The following is a 22,168-nucleotide window of genomic DNA, read 5'->3' as shown; positions in this document are numbered from 1 at the left end:
CCTCAAGTACTGTGCGTGTCAGCATTACCGATCCAGGGATGACACTGATGCACAAAGATCCGACTGTTTGAGGTCTGGTCGCTACAGTAGCCCTAGTCGTTGCGCTCGGGGCATCGACCGAGGCGTCCATCTCGAATGGCCCTGAGCTCTTGACAGTCATTGGTGTTGTGGCTTGTACGTTGTGGAAGGCGCAGAACGGTCGGCTGCTCTTGGACGACTCGGGATGGTCCCGGTCGCGCTTCGTATCCGGCTCCGCTGCAAGCACGACCACTCCCTTGCGCTTCACATCCTTGGCCTTGGTTTTCTTCTCCTCTGGGTCGGCAGCCGGGAGCTCGAGGAGGGAAAGGCGCCCCTCCTCAGCTCTTGCACACTTGGTCGCCAGGTTGAACAACTCCAAAGCCGTGCATAGCTCCTCGTGGATGGCGAGCTCCTCCTTCATCTTGACGTCGCGGAGGCCATCAGAAAATGCTGAGATGATGGCCTCGTCCATCACCTTGGGGATCTTGAGACGAACGTTGTTGAAGCGCTGGATGTACTTTTGCAGGGTCTCTCCTGGCTGCTGCTTGATGTGGCGCAGGTCACCCGCGGCCGGGGGGCGGTCGCGAGTGCCCTGGAAGTTGGCGACGAAGCGGTCACGCATCTCGTTCCAGGAGGAGATCGAGACCGGGGGCAGGTTCAGGAGCCACGAGCGCGCGCCATCCTTGAGAGCCATGGGGAACCAGTTCGCCATGACTTTGTCGTCGCCGTTGGCCGCCTCGATGCTCAGCTCATAGAGCTGTAGGAACTCCACAGGGTCGGGTGTGCCGTCGTAGCGAGGAGGTAGGTCTGGCTTGAAATTGCCCGGCCAGGCGACGCTACGCAGCTCAGGGGTAAAGGCGCGGAAGCCTGCGGTGGCCACCGGGGCCCATTGCTGATGCAGAGCCTGCCCTTGATGCCCGCGCACCGCCGCTGCAGGCGGCACGCGGTCTTGTCGTAGTGGAGCTGGGAGCGCGTGCGCATTCTCTTGCGGCCGGGGAACTTCTTGGCAGCTTCCTTCTTCTCACGCGGGCGCCCGACATGGTGGGATGCGCCGGGGGGCCGCGCGCCTTGGCGCCAGGACGCCGTCTTGGTGCAGAGGTGGTGGAGGCGCTCCGTGAGCGACATCGCCCGTAGCTGGCAGAGGGCGAGGCAGCGAGAGGGACGGTGCTGGGGAGCCCCCTGCGGCGCTGACGAGCTCGATGATGCGGTCGAGCCAGTCCTTGTAGAGATCGCCAACTGGACGGTAGCGCAGGAGCTCGCGTGCCATGAGCAGCGCGGCCTGCTCGTCCGTGGGAGCGCGACGAGCGTGAGACGACGAGCTGGCTGGGGTTAGCGACGGAGTGGCGGTGCGGCCGGCCCGCCGCACCGAGGGGTGCAGTGAGGATGCTTGCTGCTCGTTTCCCTCCGGCCGGTGGCAGCGTTGGCGGCGGGTGACGGGGAACGACGTGGAGGCCCGCCGACAGGAGCGGTCTGAGCGACGCGGGCGGCGAGGGCGGCCCGATGCTCAGCGTGGGCCCAACGAGCATCCGCCATGCATGCGACGAAGCGACGGGGCGCGGATCGGAGGAAGGAAAGCTTCAGCGCACCCCTACCTGGCGCACCAAATGTCGGATTTCGGGTTCCGGCAAAACCCTTGAGGTTCGAACACTGGGGTGCGCACGAAGATCTCTCTCTCCCTAGATCGCTATCGCAACAATCGCAAAGCTTAGCTCGACAAACCCAAAGAACAGGAGACACAAGAGTTTATACTGGTTCGGGCCACCGATGTGGTGTAATACCCTACTCCAGTGTGGTGTGGTGGATTGCCTCTTGGGCTGAGGATGAACAGTTACAAGGGAAGAACAACCTCCTGAGGAGAGGTATTCATGTGCTTGGTGAGCTTGTGTGGTTGAGGGAGATCTGAATGATCCGTCCCAGATGAGCTGGTCTCAGTCCAGTTCGAGTTGCCTCCTACTGTGGTGGCTAGTCCTATTTGTAGAGGCCTTGGCCCTCTCCCCAAATATTGAGTGGGAAGGGATCCAACAACGGCCAAATTCGAAGGGAGACAACTAGTACAAGTTATCCTGACTAAAGGTGGTCTTCGCCTACCAAAGGCTCTGGTGGTGACGCCGTCTTGGCTCTGGTGGTCCTCGCCTGCGCTTGCCTCTTTAGCACCAAAAAGGAAACAAGGACACTACGCGCGCTGGCGCCCGCCTGGCTCCAGCCGTCATGGCTTGCGTCATAGAAACCTCGCGAGGTGTCCCTCGCCTTGATCTCTCCGCTCCTCGCGAGCCGGCCTGGTGAAGCCGCCCCTGAGGAGGTCTTGCGTCGTGAGGGTCTTGAGTGTTTGCTGGTGAAGATGGGCCGTACAGGGCCGCTGGTGGAGCCACGCTGTGGGCCGCAGGCAGGCAAGTCTGGGGACCCCCGTTCCCAGGACGCCGACAAATAGAGGGATAACAGGGTTCGAATCAAAACACTCAACCAAACGAGAGAGAACCCAAAACCACGGAGCTCTAAGTGAGTTGATATATGGATAGAACACAAACACAACAAAAATGGAAATAAAACAAACGCACGAAAACACGGAGAGCACAACACCAACAATGACAGATCTCAGGGCTTAAAGTAAGCAAAGGTATCCCTGAGACGGTTCCTGCAAAAAGAGTTAGTTCTTTTTCGCAACCCACACTTGTGTGGGCAACGAGGATCTCATTTTGTTCGTCCGAGCAGGAGTATTCTTTTGGCGAGATCTGCAAGACACATGTGCACTTCGAGAGTAATCATATGAATATGCATTGAACTTATTTCCACAGACATGAGTATAATGATTTGAGGAGATACACATCTATTCCTTCTGTCGAAGGTTTGATTGATATCCATTCGAGGGTTTTCCTGTGCCATTCTTCAAATGATAATCATTTCCTCGAAGAGAGTTACTCTGCATAGTCACGTCAGTAGTGACAGATAGACTTTCAATAATGCACTTCTTCACCCATATTTGCTTCTTGGGTGAGCCTGACCTGCAGTTAGTACCAGCATATCGAGCAAATACCACACCATTATGTTGTTTGAAGAGTTTGTAGTTTGAGTCATCAGACTTGTCAGTATCAACAGAAATGGGTCCGTTATATCAAGGAATGGTTTCAGGTTCGAGAGTTTTACTCTTAGCAAGAACCCAAGTCGTTCGAGGATATTGCTCGGGAGTCCAATAGGTTCCATCAACATTCAGTTTCCTTTCGAAACCCAAACCTTCCTTTCGATGGTTTTTGTGCAGTATGGACTTTTTGAGCACATCACAAAGAGTTTGATGCCCTTTTAGGCTCTTTAGCATTCCTGACTCGACAAGTTCTTTAACCTACAATTTTCATCAGAGAGAGCAAAAAATTCCTCGAGGGAGGGGTTAGAAATATCATTCGTAGTGGTTGCAATATTCTCTCAGCAATAGAAGTTTCAACATTTGAATCAGCATTGCTACATTCTAGGAATTTTAAGCAAGGAGGCACAAAATCATCAGGAAGTCGAACAGATCGCTCGGTGAAGAGAGAAGTTTTTTGTTTGGCAAGCTCATTATGAGATTCTTTTAGAGACTCGAGTTCTAGATTCCTGTTAAGGAGTTCATCAGATAAACTCTCGAAATTGACTGAAAGAGAATCATACTTGCTGGAAAGATCATCGATAGTTGAAGAAAAAGCGTCATGCTCTTCCATCAACTTTTGATTCTTCTCCATCTCTTCGACCAGTAATCCTTCGGTTTTCCTGAGATTCTTCTCAAGCATTTCAAGTTCATCATGTTGAGATTTTGCAATCTTGACCAGCTTAGCATAGGAAATATATTCAGGAGAATATCCGTTCATGGATTTTTGGTGTTTTGCTGATACCTGATCCTTAGATGATTTTGCCATGAAACAAAATGCGATTGGTTCATCATCACTTGAGGCATCATCATCGGAGTCTGATTCGAGTGAATTGACTGATGATTCATAGGCAATGAAGGCATTGCTCCTTCCTATCCTTCTGTAAAATTCTTCATCATCTGATTTAGTGTCTGTTGCCTCCTCTTCAGACTCCAGGTTCAAATCAGCACATGCTCTGTTCAGCTATGATATTCTCTTAATATTTGATTCGATGATTGCTCTGGCATTCACGTTAGTGACTGGTCTCGTCGAAGAATATGACGAAGATTCATTTTTCTTTGAGAGCTTAGTATGACGATCCATTCGTGTGAATCCACTGCAGTGAAGATATTTCCATCGGTTGCTAGGTTTCCCTTCCCAGCAGGGACTGTCTGCTATGAGATGACCGAATTGTTTGCACTTGAAGCACTTCATTTTTTCGGAGATAACCTTCTTGATGATTCAGGCAAGTCAGGTTCGTCATCATCCGTGAGGTATAAATTGTGTCTTCTGAGATCACTTAGCCTTTGTGTTAGCATCTCTAGTTCTCCGGTGATGGTGTGTCGATTCTCAATATATTCTTCTTCGTGTGAACTGCCATAGTTTGATAGAATTTCTCCTTCACCTTCTGAAGAAGATTCTTGATCTGCATTTTCTAGTTCCATCTTTTCTTCGTGAAGTGACAACAGCGTCATGAGCTCTACATAGTGAAGTTCTTCATAATCTGGTCTTTGCTTGATTTCTGCTATGATGGGATCGAAGGTAGCATAAAGAGCACTGAGCAGCTTATTCACCACATCTTTAGCTGTGATATCTGTCACTCCTCGTTGATGAAGTCTTTCAACAATATTTGTCAACCGATCAGTGAGTTCCATAGCACTTTCTTTTTGAAAGCTTCTAAAACCAGCAAACATGGCACGAAGCATTTGAGTGTGAGGATCTGTTCTGGTGATGAATTCTTCATGGGCATATTTGATGGCATTCTAGAGTTGCTTAGCAGTGTCAAGCATTCGGAATCGAATGAAAATGTCCTTTGAGATACTAACAGAGATGATATCTTTCGCTTGTGCATCCAATCATAGCATAGCTTTGTCATCAGGGTTGGAGCATCAGGGTGCTGAATAGTATATCCATTTTCCACAATTTGCCACAATTCTAGATCGATGGCTTGAATTCTGAGTCTCATTCTTTCTTTCTTGTAGAGATAGTAATTTCCATCAAAGATAGGAAACCTTTCAGAGTGCGAGGACCTACCTGTATACGACATACTCAAAACTCCAAGGACATCAGACCTTTAATAAACAGAGATAGGGAGAACCTGCTCTGACACCAATTGTTAGGACCGAGAGTATATTGACAAGAGGGGGGTGAACGGGAGATTCAAAAATTCTTTTGAATGTTTTGAAGTGATCCCAAACACAACATCGGAAATAAGGTTTGGTAGATACAAACTCAATCAAGCTTGCTATTGATACGTCTCCAACGTATCTATAATTTTTTACTGTTCCATGCTGTTATATTATCAATCTTAGATGTTTTATAGTCATTTTATATCGTTTTATGGTACTAACCTATTGACATAGTGCCAAGTGCCAGTTGCTCTTTTCTGCATATTTTTTTACATCGCACGAAATCAATATCAAACGGAGTCCAAACGCAACGAAACTTTACGAAGATTTTTTGGACCAGAAGGAACATAATGTGCCCTGGCTGCGCCTGGGTGGTGCTCCGAGGAGAGCACAACCCACCAGGGCGCGCCAGGAGGCCCAGGCGCGCCCTGGTGGGTTGTGCCCACCTCGGGTGCCCCCTGGACCACCTCTTTGCTCTATAAATACCCCAATATTCTCAAACCCTAGGGGAATCGACAAAATATTGAACCAGCCGCCGTAGAGTTCAGAATCACCAGATCCAATATAGACACCATCTCGGATGGGTTTCACCACCTCCATTGGTGTCTCTCCGATGATGCATGAGTAGTTCTTTGTAGACCTTTGGGTCCGTAGTTAATAGCTAGATGGCTTCCTCTCTCTCGCTGAATACTCAATACAATGGTCTCTTGGAGATCCATGTGATGTAACTCTTTTGCGTGTGTTTGTTGGGATCGATGAACTTTGAGTTTATGATCAGATCTATCTTCTTATATCCATGAAAGTTATTTGAGTTTCTTTGATCTCTTATATGCATGATTGCTTATAACCTCGTATTTCTTTTCCGATATTTGGGTTTTGTTTGGCCAACTTGATCTATTTATCTTGCAATGGAAAGAGGTGCTTTGTAGTGGGTTCGATCTTACGGTGCTTGATCCCAGTGACAGAAGGGGAACCGACACGTATGTATCGTTGCTACTAAGGATAAAACGATGGGGTCTATCTCTACATTGATAGATCTTGTCTACATCATGTAATCGTTCTTATTGCATTACTCCGTTTCTCCATGAACTTAATACACTAGATGCATGCTGGATAGCGGTCGATGTGTGGAGTAATAGTAGTAGATGCAGGCAGGAGTCGGTCTACTAATCTTGGACATGATGCCTATATAGTGATCATTGCCTGGATATCGTCATGATTATTTGAAGTTCTATCAATTTTCCAACAGTAATTTGTTCACCCACCGTTTGCTATTTTTCTCGAGAGAAGCCACTAGTGAAACCTACGGCCCCGGGTCTATTTCTCATATATTTGCCTTTGCGATCTACTTTGCCTTTGCATTTACTTTCAGATCTATTAAACCAAAAATACAAATATACCTTGCTGCATTTTATTCTTATTTATTTTATTTGGCGTTCGATCTATCAATCTAGTACAATTTTATCTCACGTCCGTTTGCCTATCTTGAGGCGCCGTACCCGGAAGGGATCGACAACCCCTTGAACACGTCTAGTTGCAAGGATTTGTTATCTGTGTGCAGGGGCTGTGTACGTTGTGTTGCTTGGTTCTCCTAATGGTTCGATAACCTTGGTTTCATATATGAGGGAAATACCTACCGCCGCTGTGCTGCATCATCCCTTCCTCTTTCTGGAAATACCGACGTAGCTTCAAGCGACATCAAAAGGAATTTCTGGCGCCGTTGCCGGGGAGGATCTTCAACATATACCAGGTTCCTAATCACAAATCTCATCTCCTCGCAATTTACATTATTTGCCATTTGCCTCTCGTTTTCCTCTCCCCCACTTCATAAAAATTTGCCGCTTGAGTCACCCCTCTTTTTCCGTTCGCCGTTTTCTTGCCGGATCTGTTTTTGAGTGCAGTCTTGTTGTGTGGTCATCATGACTCAAGAGAACACCAAGTTATGTGATTTCTCAAATACCAACAACAATGATTTTATTGGCACTCCGATTGCTCCTCCCGCCACTAGTGTGGAGTCTTGTGATATTAATATTGCTTTGCTGAATCTTGTCATGAAAGATCAATTTTTCGGTACTCCTAATGAGGATGCCGCGTCCCATATTAATACCTTTGTGGAATTATGCGATATGCAAAAGAAAAAAGATGTGGACAATGATGTGGTGAAGATGAAATTATTTCCGTTTTCTTTGCGTGAATCTACAAAAAATTGGTTCTCTTCTTTGCCTAGCAATAGTATGGATTCTTGGAATAAGTGCAAAGATGCTTTTATCACTAAGTATTTTCCTCCCGCAAAAATTATTTCCCTTAGAACCCAGATCATGAATTTCAAGCAACTTGAACATGAGCATGTTGCACAATCTTGGGAAAGGATGAAAATGATGCTAAGGAATTGCCCAACTCATGGGTTAAATCTTTGGATGATCATACAAAATTTTTATGCGGGATTGAATTTTGTTTCTCGTAATCTTTATGATTCCGCCGCGGGTGGTACTTTTATGGAAATTACTTTGGGTGAAGCCACCAAATTTCTTGATAATATTATGGCAAATTATTCGCAATGGCATGCCGAAAGAGCTCCTACTCGTAAAAAAGTTAATTCGATTGAAGAAATTTCTTCTTTGAGTGAAAAAGTTGATGCTCTTATGAAATTGGTTGTTAGTAAAAGTGCTCCTATTGATTTTAATGATTTCCCTTTGTCTACTTTGATTGAGCAAAGTAGTTATGCATAGATGTGAATTTTATTTGTCGAAATAATTTCAACAACAATGCTTATAGAGGTAATTTTAATCCTAGGCCTTTTCCTAGTAATTCCTCTAATAATTATGGTAATTCCTATGGAAATCAATCTTATAATAATAATAGGAACACCTTTGATGTTGAGAACAATATTAAAGAATTTATCAACACGCAAAAAGTTTTCAACACTTCCATAGAAGAGAAGTTGAGTAAGATTGATGATTTGTCTAGAAGTGTTGATAGAATTTCTCATGATGTGGAAAATCTGAAGATGTAATTTTTTGTGCCTAATGTAGATGAATAAATTAAAGCTCTTTATGTTTCTATGGATGAAAGTAAGAAAAGAACCGCTATGCTTAGAGATAAAAGAGAATTTTTAGAAAAATCGTTTTCTAGTGATTTCTTCCGCAAAAGTGATGAAGATCTTAAAATGATTGGTGTTTCTTCTATTGATTCCTTGTTTAGTAAAATTAAGATTGATGAAAAAGGGACTGGATAAGAGTCAACTTTAGGTAGAAGGCGTCCCAATATTTCGGAGGGTGAAAATCTTATTGAGAAAATTGATGAAAGTGGGTTTGAAGAGGTCAAAACTTTAGCTAGTGATGTGCCCACTCTTTTGGATTACAAAGACTTTAATTATGTTAGTTGCTCTTTGATTAATTGTATTTCTTTTTTGCAATCCATGATAAATTCACCCCATGCTTATGAAAAAATAAAGGTTTTACTAAACATATTGTTGATGCTATGATGAAAGCTTTTGAAGAAAAAATGGAATTAGAAGTTTCAATTCCTAGAAAATTGCATGATGAGAGGGAACCTACTATCAAAGTCAAGATTAAAAATTATGAGAGTTTTGCTTTGTGTGACATTGGTGCTAGTGTTTCTACAATTCCGAAATCTCTATGTGATGTGCTTGGTCTTACCGATCTTGAAGAATGTTCTTTAAATTTGCACTTGGCGGATTCTACTATTAAAAAGCCTATGGGAAGAATCAATGATGTTCTTATTCTTGCAAATAGGAATTATGTGCCCATAGATTTTATTGTTCTTGATATTGATTGCAATCCGTCTTTTTCCAATTATTCTTGGTAGACTATAAAACTATAGCGCTTGTTTTATGCCTAGATAAGGGCGTAAAACTATAGCGCTTGTTGGGTGGCAACCCAATGAATAAAATTTATTTTTTCCTTTTGCTTTCTGTTCTTGAGTGTTTACACAATTATGCTGCTTTTATGATTGTGTTTTTTGTGTTTTAGTTAGTGTAATATACAACTCAAAACCAATCATGATCTTCTATCACCCATAGGACAAAACAGATCTACTCAAACATCATAGGATAACCACATATCATTGGGAAATAATATATGGCGTTGAGCACCATGTTTAAGTAGAGATTATAGTGGGGAAAGATGTGCTACACCACTGCATAGAGGGGGAGAGAGTTGGTGTTGATGGCGGCGATGTTATTGGTGTAGATCGTCGTCACGATGATTGCCCTGGCGGCGCTCCAGCGCCATAGGGAGAGAGTGGGAGAGAGCCCCCGTCCTTCTTCTTCTTCCGTCGCCTCCCCCCTAGATGGGAGGAGAGTTCCCCCTCCGGTCCATAGCCTCCATGGTGGCGGAGGGGCAGGAGCCCTCCGAGATTGGAATCTCTGTTGGTGTCAAAACTAGCCGATCTCGTGTAGGGGGTCCCGAACTGTGCATCTGAGGATCGAAGGTAACAAGGGACAAGTGGGACACAATGTTTACCCAGGTTCGGGCCCTCTTAATGGAGGTAAAACCCTACATCCTACTTGATTGTATTTGATGAGTATAGGGGTTACAAGAGTCGATCTACCTCGAGATCGTAACGGCTAAACCCTAGATGTCTACCCTATGTGAATTCTGATTGCGTCTATGGACTAAACCCTCCGGTTTATATACACACCGGAGGGGCCTAGGGTTGTACAGAGTCGGTTTGTGGAGGAAGGAAATTATACATCTGGACACCAATCTTGTTATCCAAGCATCGAAGAGTCCTACTCGGACACGAGGGAAAGCCTTCTGCTTTGTATTTTCACGGCCCATCAGTCCGGCGCATATCGAATAGCCTGGACACCCAAGGACCCCCTAATCCAGGACTCCCTTAGTAGCCCCCGAACTGGCCTTCAAATGACGATGCAGTGTCCGGCTTATGTCTTTGGCTTTTGAAAGGTTGGTTCTTCACTATAGATTGGGCGGATAATAGTTTGGCCCTGGCTTCCTCGTCCCGCCTTTATGACTCCTTCCCTGTCGCCTCGATTTCCATGCACTGGGCGAATGCGAACGGTCTATAATTTTTTATCAAAAAGAAAACGCCCAGCCACACAGGGACGACGCCTATATAAGGAGGTCAGATCCCCCAAGTGCCATCCACATCATGCAGAAAAACACCAACACTAGCCACGAAAAAACTTCACAACATGGCCAGCGCCCCAGGATCTTCTTTGCGCTCCCATGGCCCTCAAGTGGGTGATTGGCAGAGTTGCTCAGTGCCTCATCTTTAGTTGAGTCGACTCCAGACGCAGGGATATCTTCCTCTCGCAGATCTAGTCTCTGTACGAGCGGGATTGGCCTCAATTGGCAATGATGTGCTGGCTGAAAATTTCCCCAACAGGGTGTGCTTTGTTTCGTTCCTTTTGCGGGGCTTAGGATTTCCGATCCATCCCTTTCTCAGGGGTCTATTGGAATTTTACGGCATCCATCTGCACAACCTCACCCCAGGTTCAATTATGCACATCTCAGGTTTCGTTGCCCTCTGCGAGCTGTTCCTGGGCTGAGAGGCCCATTTCGAACTATGGAGAAAGTTCTTCTGCCTCGTCCCCCGCCATTAGGGAGGTCTATATTTGAAGTGGGCGGCACCGAAGTATGGCGTATAGCCGGATCAGGCTACCCCATTGGAACTCCCAAAGAGATATATCCACAATGGCCTTCGGAGTGGTTTTATATAGATGACATCCCATTGTCGGACCCAGTTCGGCGTGGCCTCGCTGAATATTCCAGTGCTCCTCTAAAGAAACGCCTCAACTGGCGTCCCCGAAGTCCCAAGGAGGAAGACAACACGGAAATAAAAAGGTTGGTCAGCTAGGTCAGATTATTAGCTCATACCGAGCTCTCGATAATCGAAGTCATGGCCATTGCAATAAAAATATGTGTCCAACCTCTCCAATCCAGAGTAACTCCTTTATGGTGCTACAACAGAGAAGACGACACATCTCTTTATAGACGCAAGGGTCCGTATACCCCGGCCGAACTGGCCGTGATCTTGACTGATCTATATAAGGGTGAAAAAGAAGACTTCCTCCGCTTAAACTACTGAGAAGGTTATTCCATGTACAACCCCATCGAATGGGTAAGAGTTTAATTACCCGTGTTGCTTTACTGCTATCAAGGCATGTTAATCAAGTTGTTCTTTGTTGTCATAAAACAGTCATGGAGGAAGATGATCGAGGACGTTAACTGTCCCGCCCCATAGCCAGAGGATCACAACTGCGACGAAGACCCTGGCTTCTGTGAGGATCTGGATGTATACATAGAGTTCGATGATGGAGTATTTTATCAGGTGAGCCTTGACGGCTTGGAAGTGGCTATTACAGCCGACTACCCCCGCCCATCTCCTTCTCCATTGTAAGTATTCAAAGAGCTTTCTCAAAAAGAAGTCCCTACTTGCACCTTTATCCATTATACTGAATCGTACTTCATAGGATCGGCACTCGGCAGACCGCACCCCCTCGAGGGCGGCCCCTACGCAGGGTAATCGCTCAAAACGAAAGGAGACCGGGAGCGCCATAGAGCCCCGCCAGTCTTCAAAGAGGTATGTCCGTTTGATATGTGCCTGGGCACGAGTTCGGATTGTTAAAGTCCCCTTCTATCTTTGATTCAGGAGGAACACGCGACAGACAGTGGGAAAATGCCCAGCTAGCCGATGACCAATCCGGCACCGGACTCGTCGACCAAGACGAGGGCTGATGCAATGCCAGTTCCGCCCCCTCATGAGGATTCGGATGACGTATCTGTCATGAATTCTGAGGTGGAAAGCGTAATGAATCCCCGTCGACTGAAAGAAGCCATGCGTGCTCCAGCCTTTTCTGAGCAGGAATTTACCGCACTCAGCTTGGGAGATGCATATATCTGAGCCGCTCGATATGGACTTGCCGGAGTTACTCAATTGTTCTTAAAGGATATACATGAAAGAGTTTGCGCAAGTTTAATAGACATATGCCAGTAGCCCCCGAGACTTGAACGGTGAGGCTAACTGATTTAAGGATCGATATAACCTGCAGGTTCTGAAGGAGAAGAACACTGCGCTATCCCAGGAGCTGAAAACAAACCAGACACAGCTTAATGTCGTCACCTCCGAACTTGCAGAAATGAAAAAGGCCGCAATGACCACATCCGAGAAGAAGAAACACGAGGAGGAAAAAGACAAACAATCTGAAGAGATAGAGAGCTTAAAGGCTCAGTTATCGGCCGCTCGAAAAGAGAATGAGAAGTTGAAGGGAAGCATGTTTGGCATGACCTTTAATTTCATCAGAGAGACTCATATTAGTCCATAATGCGGAATGTCATAACTCTGTTGCTGCAGGTCTATTAACTGGTCGGCCGGAAAAAGAAGTATCCGGATTTCGAGGCGACGTGCTTAAGGAGCTGTCTGTGGTGCATGAGCGGGCCCGAAAATCCATGAGGAATATGGCCAAGGCGTTATGGCCATCCGACACCCCTCCAGAAAGTATGGAGAGTTTGGCGAGCCTGTTCAAAGGTGTCTGGCACCGCTTTGAGCGATGGAAGACGTCCGCCTGCCGCGAAGGCGCACGAGAAGCCTAGGCGATGGTGAAAACACGCTTTACTAAGTTAGATCCGAATCATATGGCCCGGGTAGGATCAAAGGGACCAGTCGGGAAAGAAATTCCGGTGAACTTGGTGTATGACCAAGTAATGATAGCTGCAAAATATCCGCAAGAAGACTGTAGTTTAGACCACATTATAGATGGTATAGATAAGGAGTAGGCATTTGAATCAATGTATAATGTACTTCTATTCCTGAATTTGTATCTCCAACCAAACATGTGAGAATTTGTCATCGCAGACTTTCGGCTTCGGCCTCCGGACCCATAAGGTGGAGTGTTTCTGGATACTATTGTGGAATGTAAAAATCATTCATTATGTCCGGAAACCAGGCAATCCAGTCATATTGCTCAAACAGACAAAAATTCAGCTCGGGGAGGTATGTTATATTACTTATGTAAGGAACATCTTCCAAGGAGAATAGTTCCGTTAAGGGTTCCTTTCCTTGGGTTGGCACGTTTAATTGCACGTGCCTAGGCTTGGATCCGAACTACAGGAAACCTGTCCAGAATTTATTTGTTTGAAGAGTTGCGGAAATGTAACAATCTTCTCATTGCTTGCCGACCAATTATTCTCTTAAGAACGCTAGCTTTTGGCTTCACCCGTCTTAGGTACAGGTCCGGATTACCCGGTTGTAATAATCTCAGAGGTGCTCCCTTTACACCCTAGCCGAACAATCGGGAACGTAGGGCGTAAACACAGGAGCGAGGCAACCCGGCTTGGCAAAAACATAAGTCATAGAGGTGCATATAATGGCAAAAGGGTGTATATAAACAAATGACATAGTCAATGTGAGCTTTAGGATCTGTGTAATAAAAAGCTTCGGTTAAAGAAGCCCCCAGTCATGGTGGGGTGTATACATTTAAATATGTTTGCCCCTTAAGAGTTCGGCCTATCCGAACATATACTGGGAAATGTATAAAAATGAGAAAACAAAAAATAAATGAATAGGAGAAGAAGGGAACATAAAAAAGGAACGTGGCCGAACTTATGCGTAGAATCTTCGGAGCCGAGCAGCGTTCGATGGATTCGACTCGAGGCGATTATCCGATGCATTACGAAGGCGATAGGCTCCCCCTGTGAGAACTTCGTCTATAATGAAGGAGCCCTCCTATTTTGGTCTGATCTTGTCCTTCTTCTTCTCTGGGAGGCGTAGAACGAGTTTGCCGACATTAGAAGTCTTGGCCCACACTTCTCTGCTTTGGTATCTCCGAGCCTGTTGTTGATAAAATGCAGAACAGGCTCGTCCAATATCGTGCTCCTCCTCCAGGACGTGTAGGTCGTCCTGCCGATCGAGCTCGGCTTCTCTCTCTTCGTATATGCGCACTTGAGGTGAGTCATGAATAATGTCCCAGGGCAAGACAGCCTCTACGCCGTACACCATGAAAAAAGGTGTGTATCCGGTCGTGCGATTAGGCGTAGTCCGCAATCCCCAGAGCACAGAATCGAGTTTCTCAACCCAGTGCTTATCTGACTCCCGTAGGGATCGCACCAGTCTGGGTTTGATGCCGCTTATTATCAGGCCATTAGCCCGTTCGACCTGACCGTTTGTTTGAGGGTGGTATACGGATGCGTAATCGAGCTTAATGGCCAAGTTAGCGCACCAATTTTTCACCTCATCGGCTGTGAAATTGGAGCCATTATGAGTGATGATGCTGTGCGGGACACCATAACGGTGTACCACGCCGGATATAAGTCGATCACTGGCCTTGCTTCAGCCGTTTTTACTGGTTTGGCCTCTATACACTTAGTGAGTCCATCATAACCAGTAAACGTTTCTTCTTGTGGCTTCCCCCTTTAAGGGGTACGACCATATCTATCCCCCCACTGCAAAAGGCCAAGTGATGGGGATTGTTCTTAAGGCAGTGGGCGGCATATGACTTTGATTGGCGAAAAGCTGACATCCCACACATCGTTGCACAAGGGCCTGTTGTCGGTGTCAAAACCGGCGGATCTCGGGTAGGGGGTCCCGAACTGTGCGTTTAAGGTCGATGGTAACAGGAGACGGGGGACACGATGTTTACCCAGGTTCGGGCCCTCTTGATGAAGGTAATACCCTACTTCCTGCTTGATTGATCTTGATGAATATGAGGATTACAAGAGTTGATCTACCACGAGATCGTAATGGCTAAACCCTAGATGTCTAGCCTCTATGATTGTGATTGCCTCTACAGACTAAACCCTCCGGTTTATATAGACACCGGAGGGGCCTATGTTTGTACAGAGTCGGTTTACAGAGGAAGGAATCTTCATATCTGAATGCCAAGCTTGCCTTCCATGCAAAGGAGAGTCCCATCCGGGCACGGGAGGAAGTCTTCTGTCTTGTATCTTCATGGCCCATCAGTCCGGTCCATGTCACATAGCCCGGACACCTGAGGACCCCTTAATCCAGGACTCCCTCAGTAGCCCCTGAACCAGGCTTCAATGACGATGTGTCCGGCGTGCAGATTGTCTTCGGCATTACAAGGCGGGTTCCTCCTGTGAATACTCCAAAGCAGCCCTCGAACACAAAAAACGTGTTCGGCTCTGCAAGACAAGTACCACACACAACCGCAGAGAGTATAATATTTCATGAGTCCCATCTACTGACAACTTTTGTAGTGAGACATTACGTCCCTGCCTGGTCAATATTTCAAACCGTTTTTAGCCTCCCGCTCATTTTTCGAGATGCGGTTTTCATTGGCACGTCTTGTCGAAGCAGAGATCGTGTCCCCTTATTGTGGGATTCTCATCAATACGGGCGTGGGTAATCCAACTGCGTCGTCTGCACGACCCTTGGGGAATAGGCGAGTTTTAAGGCGAATGGTGAGGCGCTTGATATTCGCTGCCTTTATAAAGAGATAAGGATTCACCCTTTCCCCCACGCCTTCTTTCTCTCTGCCCACCCATTCTCGAGCTTCAGCGCCCAAGCTTCCATCCTTTCCGCCTCAAAAAAGCACTCCGCCCATGTTTGGATCTGGAGCGTAGGGCAAGTGGATGGCCTCCTCCGTCACGGAGAAGGACATTACGAAGCTCCGGGAGGCGGGGTACTTGGCCCAGGAAATCGCCCATCGTCTTCCGACCAAGGGGCAGATCGTCCCCACCCCGGAGCCCCATGAGAGGGCGGTGTTCATTCCCCACTTCATCCGCGGGTTGGTTTCCTCTCCAGCCATTCGTCCGCGGACTCATGTTCTATTACGGGCTAGATTTCCATGATCTGGCCCGAAACTCCTTCCTCAACATCTCGGCATTTATTGTCGTGTGTGAGGCCTTCCTTCACATCCCTCCCCACTTTGGATTGCGGCTAAAGATCTTTAATGTGAAGCCGAAGGTGGTGGGTGGTCAACACGCAGAGTGCGAAGGCGCTATGGTGAGCAAGTTGTCCAATGTCCCATGGCCCAAAGGTACCTTCATGGAGACCGTCAAAGGGTGGAAACAGAAGTGGTTCTACGTCACAGAGCCCCGTGACGCTAGCCGGGCCACGGCTCCTGAATTTAAGTCCGGGCCCCCGATGCGGCTCACCTCCTGGCTAGAGAAGGGCTTGGACTGGGCTTCGTCGGACGAGCTGACAGCGCTGCAGACGCACATCAAGAGCATGGTGGACAAGAACATTAAGCTTGTCAATGTGATCCAGGTGATGCTTTTTCGCCGGATCCTTCTTTGCCAAAGCCGGACTTGCCATCTGTGGGAGTTCGATCCGGCCAAGCACCAGACCTTGCAACAATTCTTCGGCGCCACACACGAAGGCATCTGGAAGGTGCTTTCTAAGGCCAATGAGACGTGGCCGAAGACGACTGAGGACCGTGGGTACAACCTGACCCATCCCTCCAGTCTGGTAAGTTTTTCGTATTTCAAGGTGTATCTTTCACCTGTACCTTCAAGGAAGATGTCTAAGCTTCCCTATCTGTCTTTTCAGGGCTGGACGAAGAAGGCGAAGCGGATCCAGTGTCCGGCTTCGTTGCCTGAAAACCCAGCTATGTCACTTCTGACGAAGATGCTGCTCCTGGCGCCCTACCAGGTGCCGGAGAAGAAGGCCTAGAAGAAGGGCCAGGCGGGAAGAGGCGGCCTTCGTCGTAAAGGCACTTCGAACATGACGTCCGAAGACGCTGAAACCCACTCCTCCCGCGCCACCGAGGACAAGGAGGAGGAGGAAAGCAACTCTGCCCCTGAGGCGGGAAGGAAGAAAAGGGCGGCCTCCACAAATCTGGAGGCAGAGGCGTCCAAGAAGGGGAGGGTCTCCCTCGCGGACAACTCCGCGTTGGACACTGATAGCAGCTCCGAGTGGCGCCCCAGGGAGAAGCCCCTGGCCGAATCGTAAGTACACAAAGGCACTTATACACACATATATCCAACTTCTTTACTTCGTGGTTTTAATATGTCGAATCATGCACTGCAGTCCGGCCCACGCCTGCCCCGAGCGATCCTCATATTCAGGGAATTCGCTGGATGCAAATGTGATGGACAGCGGGTCACTTCCGGCGGCCTCCTCTACCAAGGCTACGACGCCGAGGTGTTGTCCCGAAGGACCTTCCCAGGCCAGGGAGAGGTACAAGAGGCCGTCAAGGTGGCACCAGAGGGTGATACCTCGGCCGCGGGACACATGGGGGAGCAAATCCCCTTGGAGACTGGCGATGGGGGCCATATCCAATTCGGCCCCCAGCGGAATACTATTCCGGAGGCCCATACAGCTCCGGAATCAGGCAAGCAGCCTCCTTCGAAAGAAGGAGGTGCACCTATTCCGCCGGTGACCTCTGTCCATCCAGAGGCACCGGATACTCTACTGGAAGCGCTGCAAAGTGCTTCCATTGTTGAGGAACACCGTATCCTCATGGGTACGGTGGTTGAGAGGGTTCAGTCCGCTAAGAGCGGACTGACCGAAGCCTGCACCAGCCTTCTAAACGGCTTTGAGGTATGCGACGTCGTTATGCAAAAAGAATGTCATAGTATAAACAGTAGCCCCCGAGACTCTGTCCAGTGTTCGAAAAGAAAGGCCGTATAGAGGATCAAATAATTTTTGCAAGAGACTAACCATACATGTCTACGTGAATTAGCATGCGTCGATGCTGGCTGTGACCTCCCATTCTGCCGAAATCTCCAAACTGAAGCAGATTCTGGAGCGGGCCAAGGAAGATCTCGGCCATGTGAAAAAACAACTAGAGGACAAGCAAGGTATGCAATGGCCTATTCAGATCTAGAAAGATATGAATGTTTTTCTTCATCATGTTTATTATGATGTTTCTTAGGAGCTGCGATCGAGGTGGAGTCCCTCAAGAACGCACTGGCCAAGGCCCAGAAGAGGGCGGCGAAGGAATAAGCCGCCCGCGAAAAACTCGAGGCAAGGGTCGGGGAGGTCCAGCAGGAGCTGCAGGATGCTGTAAAGAAATGTGAGTCCTTGGAGCGCAAGATTGCGGACCAAGAGTCCGAACTTGCTAAGGCCCGCCAAATCGCACAAGAGGCCCGGGTTGAAGCCCAGGGCGCCCTCCAGGAAATCCAGGAGGCCAGGAAAATCGCGGCGGGTAAGGCCTTTATTATGCAGAGCACATTTGTGAAGAAAAGATACCTCTTACTGACCCGGATTTGGAGTTCTCCAGGAGCATTTGCGGACCTGCCGCGCAGTGTTGCTGATGCTGCGGAGTTCTTCCGAGCCGAAGAAGGGAGCTCAACGGAGAAGCTGTTCTGGTTGCAATACCTTGCACTAGAGCATCCGGTGCCCTTTAGCGATTAGCTGAAACAGCTGACCGAACTGCATAGGGTGGCCGAAATGGCCATGAAGGATTTGATAATCCGTCTATGGCTTGCCGAAGCCATACCCAGCAGCTACTTCGGGCTCGTGAAGCGGCTGGTCAATGCCTGCCCTTGGCTTGATGCCATCAAGCGGTCGGTCTGCATCGAAGGTGCACGGATGGCCTTCGCCTGTGTCAAGGTGCAGTGGGCGAAGATGGACACCGTCAAGCTCGCGACCGAGGGACCGCCCGTGGGCAAGGAGCACTGCACGCTCGAGCAGTATTTTGATGATGTCCTGAAGGGATCCCGCATTGTAGAGGGCCAGCGTGCAGAAGACATTATCTTTGAATGAATACATTCATGTTATCCCGTCCTGTATTATGAAACAAAGCCGATATGTAATATAATGCTTGTTGTTTATTTAAAATTTTGCCTCCTGTGCGGCCGTTTTATTAAATCTGAGAGTTGGCTAGTCGTCGGCTTCAGCCCCCACGTAGGTAGTACGGGGGTGTTCGGGTTGGAACCTAAACACTCTTGATCCAAGAATTTTGTCCTTGAAGGAGGTGTTTAGCGCGACGAACCAGGCATGTGGCTTTATCACCCTCACTTAGCCATAGGAGTTTGACATTAGGAATGTAGGCTCAGCCCCTAGTCAGTATTTGTTAATTCGGACTAGGGTGATGTAGACACCTAATCGTGTGGAGGCCGATCCGTTGCATAATGCGGGAAAAAATCGCAAGAGATTTTAACCTCCAAATAGCTGACCAGCTCTCGCCACATCATGACAGTCAGTTTTTGGCTTTCTCTACTGAGGTGTTTATCCAGATAAACCAGAAACACAATCGCAGTAGTTCTCCCTTTATTACCCTAGTTGATAGGACGAAACGTAAGGTAGTAAGCACAGGAGCCGGGCAACCCAACTATTGACGAAAGACATGATTCAGAGCCGATGCATATAATGCTAAATTCGGGGTGCCAACTATACTGTAAAAGTGTTCGGACTTGTTGTCGTAGTATGGAGCGCAATGAAGCCCCTGGGGAATTAAGGCGTACCAAAGTGTACGGTGCAATCGATAAGAATAGCGAAATAAAATGAAGTAGTAAGCCAGTGCCACACAAGTTGGGCCGCAAACTGTTTTCATTATAGTTTGATTAATACGTCAAAATGTATTTGTACAAATAGTACGATAAGCAACAGGGCTGTTTAACATGCCGAGACCAAGGGGGAGCTTCGTGCGGGTCCTGAAAACAGGTAGAGTGATCGTCAAGAAGACCACCTAGAGATTCCCCCGCACGTCTATTCTACTTGCCGCCTTGGTATATCCATCCTTCCAAGGATCGATGATTAGGCCATCGTGAGGGGCCTGTGGAAAAGAAACCTGAAAAAAGAAAAGGGAAAGTATGTGTGCCCAGGGAAGCTCGAGCCGTATTATGGACCACAATCGAGTTATGCCTCCGTCTTTGCCCATGGTATTTTGAGTGCGTAGTTATGTACGTGCGGTACATACGCCGCCATTTGGTCGGGACTGAGATGGAGGCCGAATTGCTACTCGAACTCCTGACGAGCCGGACTGTCATGCTGCGGAGTAGTCTGGACTCGTTTCATAGTGTCCGGGAGCTTAGCCGCTGAATTAATATTCTGCTTGATAAGGCCGCTCTGTACTTCCGCTGTCAGGGCCGCGGTGTGCTCCTCGGTACGGAGGGAGCATTCCGTGTTTCCATTGACTGTTATGACACCGCGTGGTTCGGGCATCTTGAGTTTGAGATAAGCATAGTGTGGCACCGCATTGAATCGAGCAAATGCAGTTCGTCCGAGCAATGCGTGGTAGCCACTGCGGAAGGGGATGATATCGAAGATCAAGTCTTTGCTTCGGAAGTTGTCCGGAGATCCGAAGACGACTTCCAATGTGATTGAGCCCATGCAGCGGGCCCCAACACCTGGTATTACTCCTTTAAAGGTAGTTTTTGTGGGCTTGATCCTTGATGGAGTGATGCCCATCTTGCAGACTGTATCCTGATAGAGCAGGTTGAAGCTGCTGCCACCGTCCATGAGGACTCGTGTGAGGTGGAATCCATCAATGATTGGGTCGAGGACCAGTGCGGCTGAACCGCCATGACGGATACTGGTCGGATGGTCCCTGCGATCGAAGGTGATTGGGCAGGACGACCATGGGTTGAATTTTGGGTGACTGGCTCTATCGCGTAGACGTCCCTGAGCGCGCGTTTGCGCTCCCTCTTGGGGATATGGGTAACGTAGATCATGCTCACTGTTTTAACCTGGGGGGGAAACTTCTTCTGTCCCCCTGTGTTCGGCGGACGGGGCTCCTCGTCGTCGTCCTCACTTTGCGACCCCTTCTCCTTGTTCTCAATATTTAACTTGCCGGCCTGTTTAAAGACCCAACAACTTATGTTGGCATGATTGGCTTGTTTATCGGGGGTGCCATGGATCTGACATGGACGATCGAGTATGCGGTCCAAGCTGGATGAGCCCGGATTGTTTCTTTTAAATGGCTTCTTCCGCTGTCCGGACTTGGAGCCACTGAATCCGGCGTTGACCGCCGTGTCATCGGTATTGTCACCGTTGCTTCGACGCTTGTGCCTATTGCGTCGGGGCTTGCCGTTCCTATTTCTGGCTTCAGAGGTGCCAGGTTTGCTTGCATTATTATTTCTACGGGCTAGGCAACTATCTTCTCCCGCGCAAAAGCGGGTCATAAGTGTCATGAGGGCCGCCATGGACTTCGGCTTTTCTTGGCCGAGGTGTAGGGCAACCCATTCGTCGCGGATGCTATGCTTAAAGGCCGCTAGGGCTTCAGCATCCGAACAGTCGACGATCTGGTTCTTTTTAGTTAGGAACCTAGTCCAGAATTTCCTGGCTGACTCTCCGGGCTGTTGAACTATGTGACTTAGGTCATCGGCATTCGGAGGTCGGACGTATGTGCCTTGGAAGTTGTCACGGAAGGCATCTTCGAAGTCGTCCCAGCTGCCAATAGAGTTTTCAGGCAGCCTGTTCAACCAGTGCCGAGATGGTCCCTTGAGTTTTAGCGGCAGGTATGTGATGGCATGAAGATCATCACCGCAGGCCATATGAATATGGAGAAGAAAGTCCTCAATCCATACCGCGGGATCTGTTGTTCCATCATATGATTCGATATTCACGGGTTTAAACCCTTCTGGGAATTCGTGGTCCATCACTTCATCAGTGAAGCAGAGGGGGTGTGCGGCGCCTCTATATCAGGGCAAGTCGCGACGTAGCTCGGATGGAGTCCGTCTGTGGTTTTCGGCCCGGACGTGGTCGTGCTTGTCACGTCCGACTAGATAGCCGTCGTCGCGCGCCGGGGCACGCCCCCGCGATCCATAGATCGATCTAGTTTGGCCTGCTCTATTTTCCAGGTCCTGTCGCGGGTCATATGTATATTCCCGAGCTGTTGTGTCTCTACCTTTACGGCGAGGTAGTATGGGCTGGTGTTCGGCTTGAGTTGCCGTTTTGTCCCGGCCACGTGGTGGTCGGTCAACCGCGTTACACGTTGATGGTACGGGCTCAAGTGCCTCGTCATCGAATTGGGGTAGCAGTTTACGCTTCGGGTAACTTTTGGTTGGGCGCTCGAGGCTGTATTCCTCGGCTGCCAGG

The sequence above is a fragment of the Aegilops tauschii genome, chromosome 5 (assembly GCF_002575655.3).
Source record: "Aegilops tauschii subsp. strangulata cultivar AL8/78 chromosome 5, Aet v6.0, whole genome shotgun sequence".
NCBI lineage: Eukaryota > Viridiplantae > Streptophyta > Magnoliopsida > Poales > Poaceae > Aegilops > Aegilops tauschii.
This window is presented reverse-complemented; position numbering follows the sequence as displayed.